A 12452-nucleotide genomic window follows, 5' to 3' on the forward strand; every position below is an offset into this window, starting at 1 on the left:
GTTTTTTTCTCCCATGTTCTTTTTTCCTTTAGTTCTAATTCTTCTTCCACAACATGCATAATATGAAAATAGATTAAACATGATTATACATATATAAACAAATCAGATTGCTAATTCCCAAGGGAAGGGGGAGGGAAAGGAAGGGTGGTAGAAAAATGTGGAACTCAAAAGCTTGCAAAAGGATGAATGTTGAAGACTATCTTTGAATGTAATTGGAAAAACAAGCAAAATTATGGAAAGACAACATGAACTGATGAAAAGTGAAATGAGCAGAAGCAGGATAACAATTTACACAGGAACAGTATTATTGTAAGATGATCCAAAAAAATTCTGAAGGACTGATGATGATATGTACTATCCATCTCCAGATTAAAAAAAAAAACTGATGGAGTCTGAATGCATACATTTTTTTCATTTTCTTATTTACTTGGGGTTTTTTGTTATATGCTTTCTTTCATATAATAACATACAGAAATGTGCTTTACAAAACTATTACATGTGTCAAATTACTTGCTTTTTCATTAAGATGAGAGGAGGGAAAGAGAAAATTTGGAACTCAAAATATGGAAAAAATGTCTAAATTGTTTTTATATGTAATTTAGGAAAAATATTAAAGAATAGACTATAAGGATACCCCATTAAAATATAAAACCATGCTACAACAACCTCACATTTGTCACATTGTTGTCTTGAACTGAACTGGTCAGAATAATACCATTTCATTATGCTTGGCTCCACACAGTCAATTCCAGATTATTCTTCTGAAATTTCAATAAATTTTCTTCTTTCTTCTTCTGCATGAAATTTCTTTATATCGAGCTCTTGCTATTCTAGCTACTAACATCTACCAGCTTCTAGTATACTTTCCTTCATAACTTCACACGTAAGTTAAGATCTTCCTTTCTCCATACTCTCCTTGCCAGAAAAATTCCTCTGCTCTGCAACTGTCTATTATGATGTCAGTCCACATTGTGGATCAACATATCATGAGGCACTGAGGCCATTCCCTGTATGAGAAATACCTCACTCAAGGTTTTTCCACCTCTAACCTAGTATCCTCCCTGGGGTCTATGGGACATCACAAGTATTCATAAGATCATAGATTTATAACTAAAAGAGCTCACAGAGGTCATCATGTCTAGCCCCCTTATTTTATAAACTGAGAATTTGAGATGCAAGGAAGTTAAGTGACTTACCCAGTCACTTAATCATTAACTCTATGAAAGAAGATTTGAACTTATTACTTACTGACTGAAAATTCAACATTCTATTCAACCATGCTATCTCAGCTAAACTAATGTTGCATAAATTCCACTTTTTTCATCAATTCTTCTTAACTTCTTGTCAAATGCACTATAATGACTTTTCTTCAGGCCTCCAAAATTGAATAAATTCAGTAAATCCTTCACAGTAAATAACAATGATTAGAATATCCTCCACACACAATCATTACTTGGTAAGCTTTTATTCATCCTAAAACACCTAGGTAAACTATTAACTCCCTTATCAAGTCTTCTTTTATTGGTCCAGTTGCCAAATTTTTTTTCCTTCCTCAGCATGCTAATAAGATTCATTTCATATCTTCCTTATAACCCATGGATTGCCTACATGGTATAATTATAGATGGTTTTTCTTTGCTACAATATCATAGGCTTCTAGACTGCAGTTATTATGAGTTTTTCAATGTTTTACATCTATGTTAATAGACTAAAGCTTACTATGTATCAAAAATTATGATGGAAAAGTTCAATTAGGATGCAAGTAAATCTTGAAAACAGTGATGAAGTTCAGACTCTGCCATTAAGCAGACCTTTGTGAATTTGCCTCAAAATCACAACCTATCTAGCCTCACAAATTCAAATCAGCACATGAAAATTTGGTAAGAATCAAGCTCAGTTCCACTACTTACATACTCTGAATCTGTGTTTCTTTGCTGAAGGTTAGAAAGTATTTTAATGGGAGTCCATTAAAGAAGCAGAAAATGTCTTATGTGCTTACTTATGAGGTAAATTGGTTCCAGGCAACACTATTAGGTGGCACCTCATTTATTATCTATTTTTCATGATTTGACTACCCTTAATTTCAATCAATTACTGGCACTTATATTTGTTGAATTAAACTATCTTTCTTCCATAGTCCTTTCCTTCAATAAGAAAGGAATATATTCCAAACTCTCATCATTAATTGAGACATTTCTGACTCAGGTCTTTGGGGAAATGAAGTATTGGCAAGACAGCACTCTCAGGACAAGCTTCTCCAATTTCCAAACATTATCCATTTTCTATTTGTCCAGGACATATTGTTGGTCAGAATATATTCTTGACTGAATTTGCTATTTGCAAGTTTGGCTGCTCAGTATCATTTCTAACTTAAATATTCATTGATCTTAAATTACAAGGAATAGTTGATTTTGGAAGCATGGGGAATCATAATGAATACCAATAAGTAATTTAGAATTCACATATTAGTGTTAAATAACCTAGACTCTCTATTAGAGAGGAAACTTTTAGAATAAATGCCACATGAACTGGTGTGGAAGAAACACTGGCAAATAATTTTGGTGGTTTTTTCAACTGTGTCCAACTCTTTGTTAGCTCATTTAAAGTTTTCATGGCAGAGATTCTGATTTCCAATTTTCTTCTCCAGCTTTTACATATAAGGAACTGAGAAAAATAGTGTTAAATGACTTACTCAAGGTCATATAGCAAGTAAAGAGATTTAAGCTCAGAAAGATAATTCTTCCTATCTCCAGATCTGACACTTTATTCATTGTGTCACCTAATTGTAGTACATGTACACACATAGATACACTCACACTGAAGTGTGTGTGTGTTTATATATACAAATATATGCATGTGTGTACACATATGTGTGTATGTGTGTATATGGACTCCTTTGTTTCCGAGGAACAAGAATGTGAGAAATTCAATTCAAATTTCTTTTGACTGCTGGTAAAATAATGTAAAAGTTATATCGATAATGAAATTTTTTTACTCAAATCTTTGCTTTTCTTTTTACTCCAAGTATTGCATCCTTAATCAGGTCCTTGTCATTTAATCTCTTGATTAATGCAATACCTTCATAATAAATTCTCTATCTTCTCACCCTTGCAATTCATCCATTAAATCGCCACCAGATTAACAAGGCATATAGGGGAAACAAGAAGTAGGCAAGTTTGGTTGGAACATTGAATTCATGAGGGGGGATAGCTTTTAATCATCCTAAAAAATATGTTTAGATTGTGTACAATTTTAAGTGGCAAACATGGAAGTTAGTGTGAAGCTCCTTTAATAGAGCAGCATCACAAACATAACTGTGCTACAGGAAAATCAATTTGCTATCATGTAAGAGATAAATTGAAAAGGAAACTCTTGAGTACATTGGAGCAAATAGAGTAGAGGGTAGGAATAATCAAGAATTGGGTCCTACAAAAGAATGAACAGCAAAAGGAAAAAAGGCAAGGGATAAAAGAATAGAAAATAGTAAAGTTGAACAAGTTAAGTAAATGGTCAAATTACTCAAGGGAGAAAAGTGAACTCAGAGGATAGTTGTTGGACAGGAAATTAGTAGTAAATATAGAGAAAGAGCTTAGGAAAGGTAAGGCACAGTGGACTGAATGGACAAGAACATATAAGGAGCCAGAGAAATTTCAGAGTTATGGTTTGTGAAGGTAAAATGCTTATGATGTATAAGGTATATCCATCGCTTTGTGTGGCTAAGGTAGGATGAAGGTACAGATCAAGGGAATTGAAGAGGTTGATAAATAAAAAGAAAAGGCATGTGGAGATAGGTTGGTTGTTGTCTTCTGTTCTTGAAGAGGACCAAAAGGGCATCATTATGTTGGGATCAAATACAGTGTGTCCAACTGTGGCTGATCAGACCACTAGGAACTCAGAAGTTTCTACAAATGATCAGGCATAAATAGTCTGTGTGACTATTTGGAGTAGAACTATCTAGATTTGTGCACTTCCAGATTCTTTTGCTACAATTGTGCTTTGCTTAAAGTAAAGAGCTTTTTTTGATATGGGCACATGATGTGCAGTTGACTTTTACTGGTGTCTCTGGTGTCATTCATTCAATACCATAGTTCTTTATAGAGACCTTGAGAGTATACTTATAATAATTCTTCTGACCAACATTTAAATGGAACACAAGTCCCTAAATATAAGGCCAGGTGTTGGGGTAGAGGGGAACCCAGTGTTTAATCTTTCTTCCATATGCCAGCATTTCACTAAAGGAGACCATCATATCATCTCTAAATGATCCCTTTTTTATATCTTACTTATTTTCCAACTACATGCAATGTTAGTTTTCAAAAAAACATTTTTGCAAGGTTTTGAGTTTCACATTTTTCTCCTCCCCTTCCTTCTCTCTCTGTGCTTCTCCTGACATAAAGTAATCTAATATGAGTATACATGTATTACCATGCTAAACACAGATCCATATTAATCATGTTCTGAAAGAAGAATGAAATCAAAACAGGAAAAAAATTAGAGAGAGAAAAAACATACTACATAAGAAAGCTTTTGAAAATTGAAGATAGTAGACTTTGGTCTGAATTTAAACTCTACAGTTCCATCTCTGGATATGGATTTTTTTAAAAAGTGATTCCTTCTTGAGGTTCATAGGTCCTCATTTCTCATTTGGAATTAGATCTTTCATATTTAACTATGAGTCATAAAATTTTCTATAAGAAATTTTTTCAATTCCTTTGAGATTTTGTTCTGAAAGAAGACTTAGAATTAACATGAAACAAATTTTTTGTCTTATGAATTTTGCTTATTTAAGAGATGACATAATCCAAACCTCAGGAGTAATGGGACAGGGCATTAACATTTCTTACTTGGTTAAAAAGACCTTGAAAATTAAAGATACCTCAGCTTATCTCAACCATTAAAGATTTTTGTGCTGTTCCCTATTTGTTTCATAAAAATGTATTTTTCTACTTAAAATCTAACTATAATATATTCTTATTAATTGAGGCAATTAAGATTTAACTCACAATTTTTGAATTGATATTCCTTGAACTTTCATCCCAAATTACCAATTAATTTACAGAACTCACTTGGCTCTAGGTCAGCATTCATTATATAGAAAAACAGCAATGCTAGGTGCTCTGAATGTGAATCTAGTTCTCTTTCTACTTTACAACCATTCTTTATGTATACAAGTGTACAAACACTTTCCTCACACTAACTCTGAAGTAAGTAGTAAATTTATTTTTATCTTTCTTTTGCTTTTACCTCTTATCACAAGTTAACCCTTTAGGTATTTTTCTTGCTTTTCAGTCATATCAGTCATGTCCAACTCCTTGTGACTTCATTCAGGGTTTTCTAGGCAGAGCTATGGAAATGGCAGGCCTTTTTATTCTCCAGGTCATTTTACAGATGAGGAAACTAGCAAAAAGGGTTACATGACTTGCCAAGAGTCACTGTTGGAAAGTGCCTGAGACCAGACTTAAACTCAAGAAGATAAGTCTTCCTGACTCTCCACTGTGCCACATAGTTGCCCTTATACTTTGATACTTGTATATATATATATATATATATATATATATATATATATATATATATATATATATATATGTATATACATACATATATATATATATATATATGTATTATGTACAAGATACTTGATACTATTTCTGGAATCACTATTATCTTCTATTGATTTATTCCTGGCCAAAATTAATTAGTAATTTTGATAATTGCTACTTTTATGAAATTTTTTAAAGTTGTCAAAGCAAAATCTCCTTTATTAGCTTTTTCTCCTCAGAGGATCTCTTGATATTCTTTACCTTTGGGTTTTTTTTCTGAATAAATGCCATAATTTTATCTAGTTCTATTAAAAATAGGTTATTGACATTGCATGTTGTGATCCTATGTTTTCTGTTTTCCTACAGGGTTTAGTTTGTAATTCTGTTTTTCTATTCTCCCCCATCCCCCAGCAATGATGATTTGTCCTACAGCTATCTGTACTTGCCCTATTTAAAGGAGAATGTTGTTCCAGGTTTCAAAAGGAGAAAACCCATAAACCAAGAATGTTTAAAAGATGTTCTTAGCTTTCCCCATACCTACTAAGGTGATGGTAATGAGATTTGTTAACATTAGCTCCCCAGTAAGAGAACATTAGGAAATAAACTAGGACATCCCCCCTTTACTTGCTTAGGTGTGGTGAATATCTTAAAATTGTGTCTTTATCTGCATCCTTTTTGATATTAACATATTTTAGCGAGGATGATCAGGTCCTATTCCCCAGTTAGTTCTTGAACAAGGATGGTGTAGTGGAATAATTTCCCCCACAAAGTTCGTATGAGAATAGAAATGAAAGAAATAGGAAATGATATCTAGTGAATCAAGCAATTGAAGGAATTACTTTCCATTGTCAAATGAAACCATACCTTTATTCAATACTGTGTACCTTATGATGATGATGATGTTTGTCTTTCATTTTCAAAGAAGACCATGACATTAAGTAGGTGATGTCATGAAAAGCAAGTGAATTGTATTTAAATGAGGAGGTGCTGTGGTAAGTCACCAGTCTCACTTTCTCCTCCAAAACCATCTGGATCCCGTGTCCAGATATGGATCAGGACAACTGGAGATGGTCCTGGATGTGAGGTAGTCAGGATTAAATGACTTGCCCAAGGTCATACAGCTAGTTAATGTCAGTTGTCTGAGGCCAGACTCAAACTCCTGTCCTACTACCTCCAAGGTCAGTGCTGCATCCAAAGTGGATACAGCCCTTTGTGGACCTTCAGGAGGGAGATGGGTGGGCAGCCATCTCAATGGAAGTTAAACAATCCTCTTCTTCCTAGTTTCATTGTAGAAAGGCAGTGCACTAATTCTAGGAAGTAAAACTAAGGGCACAGGTGCCTGAACATGGGAACTGAATTTATCCAGTGATAGTAGGCATGGATTTTGGTGTTTTCCTTCCTGTCTCTTTGCTACCTGCTAATTTATGACCTACCTTTCTTTCTTTCTTTCTTTCTTTCTTTCTTTCTTTCTTTCTTTCTTTCTTTCTTTCTTTCTTTCTTTCTTTCTTTCTTTCTTTCTTCCAAAAAGGATTCAGCTTGACTGTGTTCTCTCCCTCCTATTCTCTTCCCTCATCTTTGACTCACACTGGGATTGCGCAGAGAATGATTTTACTCTTTATTGACTTTCTTGTCCTTTTCTCTCTCATGTCCCTCTCTCCCTTCTTTGCTTCCTCTCATTCCCCACTCCCATCTGTCTCTCTCCATCTGTCTCTCTGTCTCTGTCTGCATCTCTCTCTCTCTCTCTCTCTCTCTCTCTCTCTCTCTCTCTCTCTGTCTCTGTCTCACTCTCAAAAGTATCCATTTTCATCATTTTACAGGTATAATTATGATTTATATGTTTAGAATTCTTATTAAATTTTTATTCTTATTATGTAAGGTATGTGTGGGTTGTCTAAATATAGAGATGCAGCTCAAGAGTGGCATTGATATATAATATTCAAGGTCTGGTTCACCTCTGCAGAGGAAGGGGGAAGGGATGGGAGCTTCTACTTTGTTTCAAACACTGTGCTAAGCATTTTACAAATATTATCTAGAGGACCATGCCAAACTGCTCACATACTAGCTCAGGGAAAAGACAAATAAATTCCAGGACAGTTGAGGTTGATCAGTCTCTCTCTCTCTCCTTCAATCTCTAAGAAGGCTGAAATTATACTTATCTTCCATCACTCAAATATCTTCAGGCTAGATAAATATGGATTCAAAATAAAATATTCTTCCCTGATGGGAAGAGAAAGGTGTCTTTTAGTTTATTCTTGCTATTTTAACCCTTTCCCACAAAGCCTTGGCTAAACAAAAGAACAACATAAATAGTGAATAGTAGGTAAACCAAGTAAAATAGTAAGCAATAATTGGAGAAATCATATAGGTTAGAATATATGAGAGAATATGAAGAGTAAGTTCTTCAACTTAGATTCAGAGTCAATCCCAGCTCAGTCAAATATAGATGGAATAATATAACTCAAAGGATAACCATTCTCATGAGTTTCTAGAATTTAAATTGTGTCCATCAACAAGAAGGGGGCTGTTTTATATGCATACCTATAATTCAAACGTTTTTTCTGTCTTCCTTTTTCTACTGTCTCCCTGGAACTCCTTTCTCCACCTATCTTTACTGAAGATTGTTATATAGATATTGAGAGTTATTGTTTTAATGAATATCCTGATAATTAAATCCAAATCACCTAGCTGTCATTGAATGGCTAATAATAACCTCAACACAAACCTCAGTGGCTCATCATTTAGAATTTTTATGGCCTAAAATCATAGTACATAGATTGTGTTCTGTTCTGGACAAAAACCTCTGAGGACTTTCCCTTCCCTATTGATATCTTTAGTAGGTAACTTGAGCCATCTTTTGTCTATGGCTTAACCAGTTCTCAGTCATTGAATATGCATGTCCTCAGATAAACAGTTCTGAGAAATACCTTAGATTTAGAAATTTAGAAAGACCAAAGTCACCACTGCATTCAGGCCATAACAGTCATCTTGACTTTGTTTTACTATGGGACACATACACACACACACACACACACACACACACACACACACACACACACACACACACACACACATACATGTGCACAAACAAAATTTCAGTCAAATTACTTTATTTCTTGTTCCTTGTATTTGCTTCCTTTCCTCTCCATGTCTTTGTATACTCCATTTTGAAATACACTTTCTCTTTTATCTTGTTACTCTTCAGGCTATATTCTGGGACTTCATCTTTCTTAATTCTAATATCTTTCCTCTGCTAATAATTCCTATTTATTCCATGTATATAGCTTGTTTTGTATATATTTGTTTGCTCATTCTCTCTCTCCTATTATATTATAAATTCCTTGAGAACCTCTTTTACCATTTTTGTAGCCTCAGTGCTTAACACAGCTTCTGATTTGTAGTAAATTCTTAATAAATGTTTATTGATTGATTGATTCATCCTAATGTCCTCTTCAACCCTCTGCTTAAAGTCTATAATTCTGGGGGCAGCTAGGTGGCATAGTGGATAAAGCACCGGCCCTGGAGTCAGGAGTACCTGGGTTCAAATCTGGTCTCAGACACTTAATAATTACGTAGCCTTGGGCAAGCCACTTAACCCCATTTGCCTTGCCAAAAAAACCTAAAAAAAAAAGTCTATAACTCTGATTAGAGGACTCCCTGCAGATCTATTTCAGGGGAACATTTATGCTAACCAAGTCTCATTTCTCTCCTGATTGCATTGCTTAGACTCTGTTTACATAATCTATCACTGTATCCTTTTATATATGCTCTTCTCCCATTAGAATGTAAGCTACTAGATTTTAGGAATAATCTTTCTTTCAACTTGTATCTATATTTTCAGAGCTTCACAAGTGTTGATTGACTGATCTCTGTCTCTAGTAATCCCCAGATTCCTTCAGGATCTAGCCAATTACAACCTTCTTTACAATGCCTATTCTTTTCCCTTAGTTCTTCAAGCATTTCTTTCCTGCAATTAATTTGTATTCATTTTTAATATATTTGATAGTTACTTATCTGCCCATCAATAAGCATTCATTAAGCATCTATTATGTGCCATTACTTGCTAAACACTGGGGATACAAAGAAAGGCAAAAAAAAACAGTTTCTGTGCTTGAGAAGCTCACAATCTAATAGGAGAGAAATGGGTATAATCCTTCCCTCCTTATCCTTTAGAAGATAGATTCCATGAAGGTAGGGACTTTTTCTGTTATTTTCTATATTTCCAGGGATCTGGAAACTTGTTGGCATATAATTAGACTTTAATCAATGTTTGTTAGATGAATGAAGTTGGACACCACCCCCCTTTCCCTGCAATTATTTTAACATTGAGCTTATCTTTAATGTTTGGTACAATCCTAGAAAAAAAATCATCACTGTTCAGAAAAGGAGGATCACAAAGAACATACTCCTCATGATTTCACAAGGAATGGATCATAATAAGCTATCCTTTTGTCCTTTTTATTTTACAAGACCAGTAGATTTGTACAACAGCCCTGATTGGGACTCTGAGCAGCCCATTCATCAATTCATTCAAGTATGGAGCAATTAGGTCAGGAAGTTACAAGAGACCTAGTCTATTCAATCTATGACCAGGCTAACATGATTTCATCAAGGAAATTTAATAAATACTTATATTTGGAGTCAGATGGCAATATTAATGTCAGATGTGTCTCTAAAACAGGGACAGAGAACTTCTGGTCAGAGTCATATTGGTACTGTCTAAAACAACCTCCCAAGGGACTCAAAAATCCAATAAAATCTAAGAGATTTTTAGGGCTAAATTAATTATATATTTGATCAAAAGAGCCCACAAATGATGTTATAAATATCCCAATGATCCTTGGACCCTGAGAAACTGAAGTAATCACTTTACTGAGATGTGTGATAATCAGTACAAATGTGTATGTAATAGATATATTGACCTGTTAGCCATGCCTATTTTCCCCATTGGTTCTTTATATATATTCTGTGGGTAACACATGTTCTGTTATGATGTTGCTGTTATCAATGTGTTATTGAGTTACTTGACTGTGTGACTATGCAACATTGTAACAGAGTATGTAGATGAATATAATTTAGGCCTTTAGTCACTAAAGAACTATCCAGTTCTTGACTATGCACAGATATGGTCAAACTCACCCAAGTTGTTTTAATTATGGACTATACATGCTTAGGTGGAAGAGGAACTAAAGGAATCTGTCCTTTGAAAGCTATAAACTTTAGAAGCTAATAACAGAAAAGGAACTTATAATGAGGAGTGTTTGACTGGAGGATTTAAGTTACAAATACTCCCTAGAGTGTATTAGATAAGAATCTAGTCAGACATTATGAACAATGATAGACCCTGTCCTCTGGGAGAACTTTAAAAGTAAGTATTGAGTAGATGTTAGAGAGACAGACAACTAAATAGACAGAGAAACTTCTAAACAGAGAAACAAAGAAGCTGGACATTCCATCTAAAAGAGTCAGCAATAAAGTGAGAGAGAGGTAAATATGGATGGTGCTCATCACTTCTGCCACATGTAGATGTAATTTATAATGATATTTTTATATATTTTATTAAATATTTTGACTTAATACTTCATGCTTTTTTGGGGGCATAGAGCAATGTGTATTAGAAGATAATACAATGAAAGAGATTTACAACTGCTTAAATGGCTAGAAATGCAAAAATTGATTATTAATTATTTGATGTTAAATTAAGCAGAAATTTATCTTGAAGTACCACTGAAAAATGTACTTGGTTCTGAGCTGTTTAACAATTTTATCAATGACTCAATGTGAATAGCTGCAAATACTCATCAAATTTGAATGTGACAAAAAAGCAAGGAGGAATAGTTAATTCTGAACATCCAAAGATATTTAGAGGAAATAGTGCATTTGGATGAATTTCAAAATTCATTAGGAGTTGATGTGAAATTTTAGACTTGGGTTTTTAAAAGTCAGTTTCAGAAGAACAAGATTGGGGAAGTATCATCAAATGTAAATTTGTCTGAAAAAAACTGAAGATATTAATTAAAAAAGCAATTCATTCAGGTATAGAGTACTCTGTCCTGCTCAGTCCACATAGAAATGAAGTATTGGATTCATTTTGGATATAACATTTAAGGAAGATCATTAGTAATCTGGACAGTATCTAGACAAGAAAATCAAAATAGTGAAGCTCATTTCAAATCAACTGAAAGCCAAATATTTATTAAGTAATGAAAATGTACCAGATACTGTTCTATGTGCAAGAGTTATAAATAAAAGAAACTTTAATAACTGAGGAAATATGTATTTTTTTGTTTGTTTTTAAGGAAGATTTTATTTATTTTGAGTTTTACAACCCCCCCCATTCTTGAGGACATATGTTTTAAAAGCAAGACAGTAAGGATCTGTATTAGTGTAATGTGACAATGTATGACATCATCCCTCCAAATGATTCCTCCCCATGTAGGAATCTCATGCTTTTCACCAAGGTGTGTTAAATCATCTCTTCTCTCTGGTTTTGATTCCAAACTGCTCTTGCATTAGGTATTGTATGTTCCCAGAGAGAAATCATGACCATACTGTTATATTCAACTTCTCTCAATCTCATGGGGGTAATTGCTGAGGAAAATATATTTCCCCTACTTACTACTCTATATCTTGAGCTTCCATTCAATGTGACCGGGTAATCAGTCATTCATTATAATTTTAGATCCTAAACATAAAGATTTACTTATCAAGGGAGAAGAAAAATCCCAGTATTTATTGAGATCCTGATATATGCTAGGCATTCTATCAAGATAGATTATCTCAGTTGATCTCATTAAAAATAAAGCAAAATAAATAAGAATATTATCTAATTTATTGTTGTTCAATTGTTTTTCAATTATGTTCAATTCTTTCTGATCCTATTTGGGGTTTCTTGACAGAAATGCTGAAGTGGTTT

The sequence above is a fragment of the Macrotis lagotis genome, chromosome 1 (assembly GCF_037893015.1).
Source record: "Macrotis lagotis isolate mMagLag1 chromosome 1, bilby.v1.9.chrom.fasta, whole genome shotgun sequence".
NCBI classification, from domain to species: domain Eukaryota; kingdom Metazoa; phylum Chordata; class Mammalia; order Peramelemorphia; family Peramelidae; genus Macrotis; species Macrotis lagotis.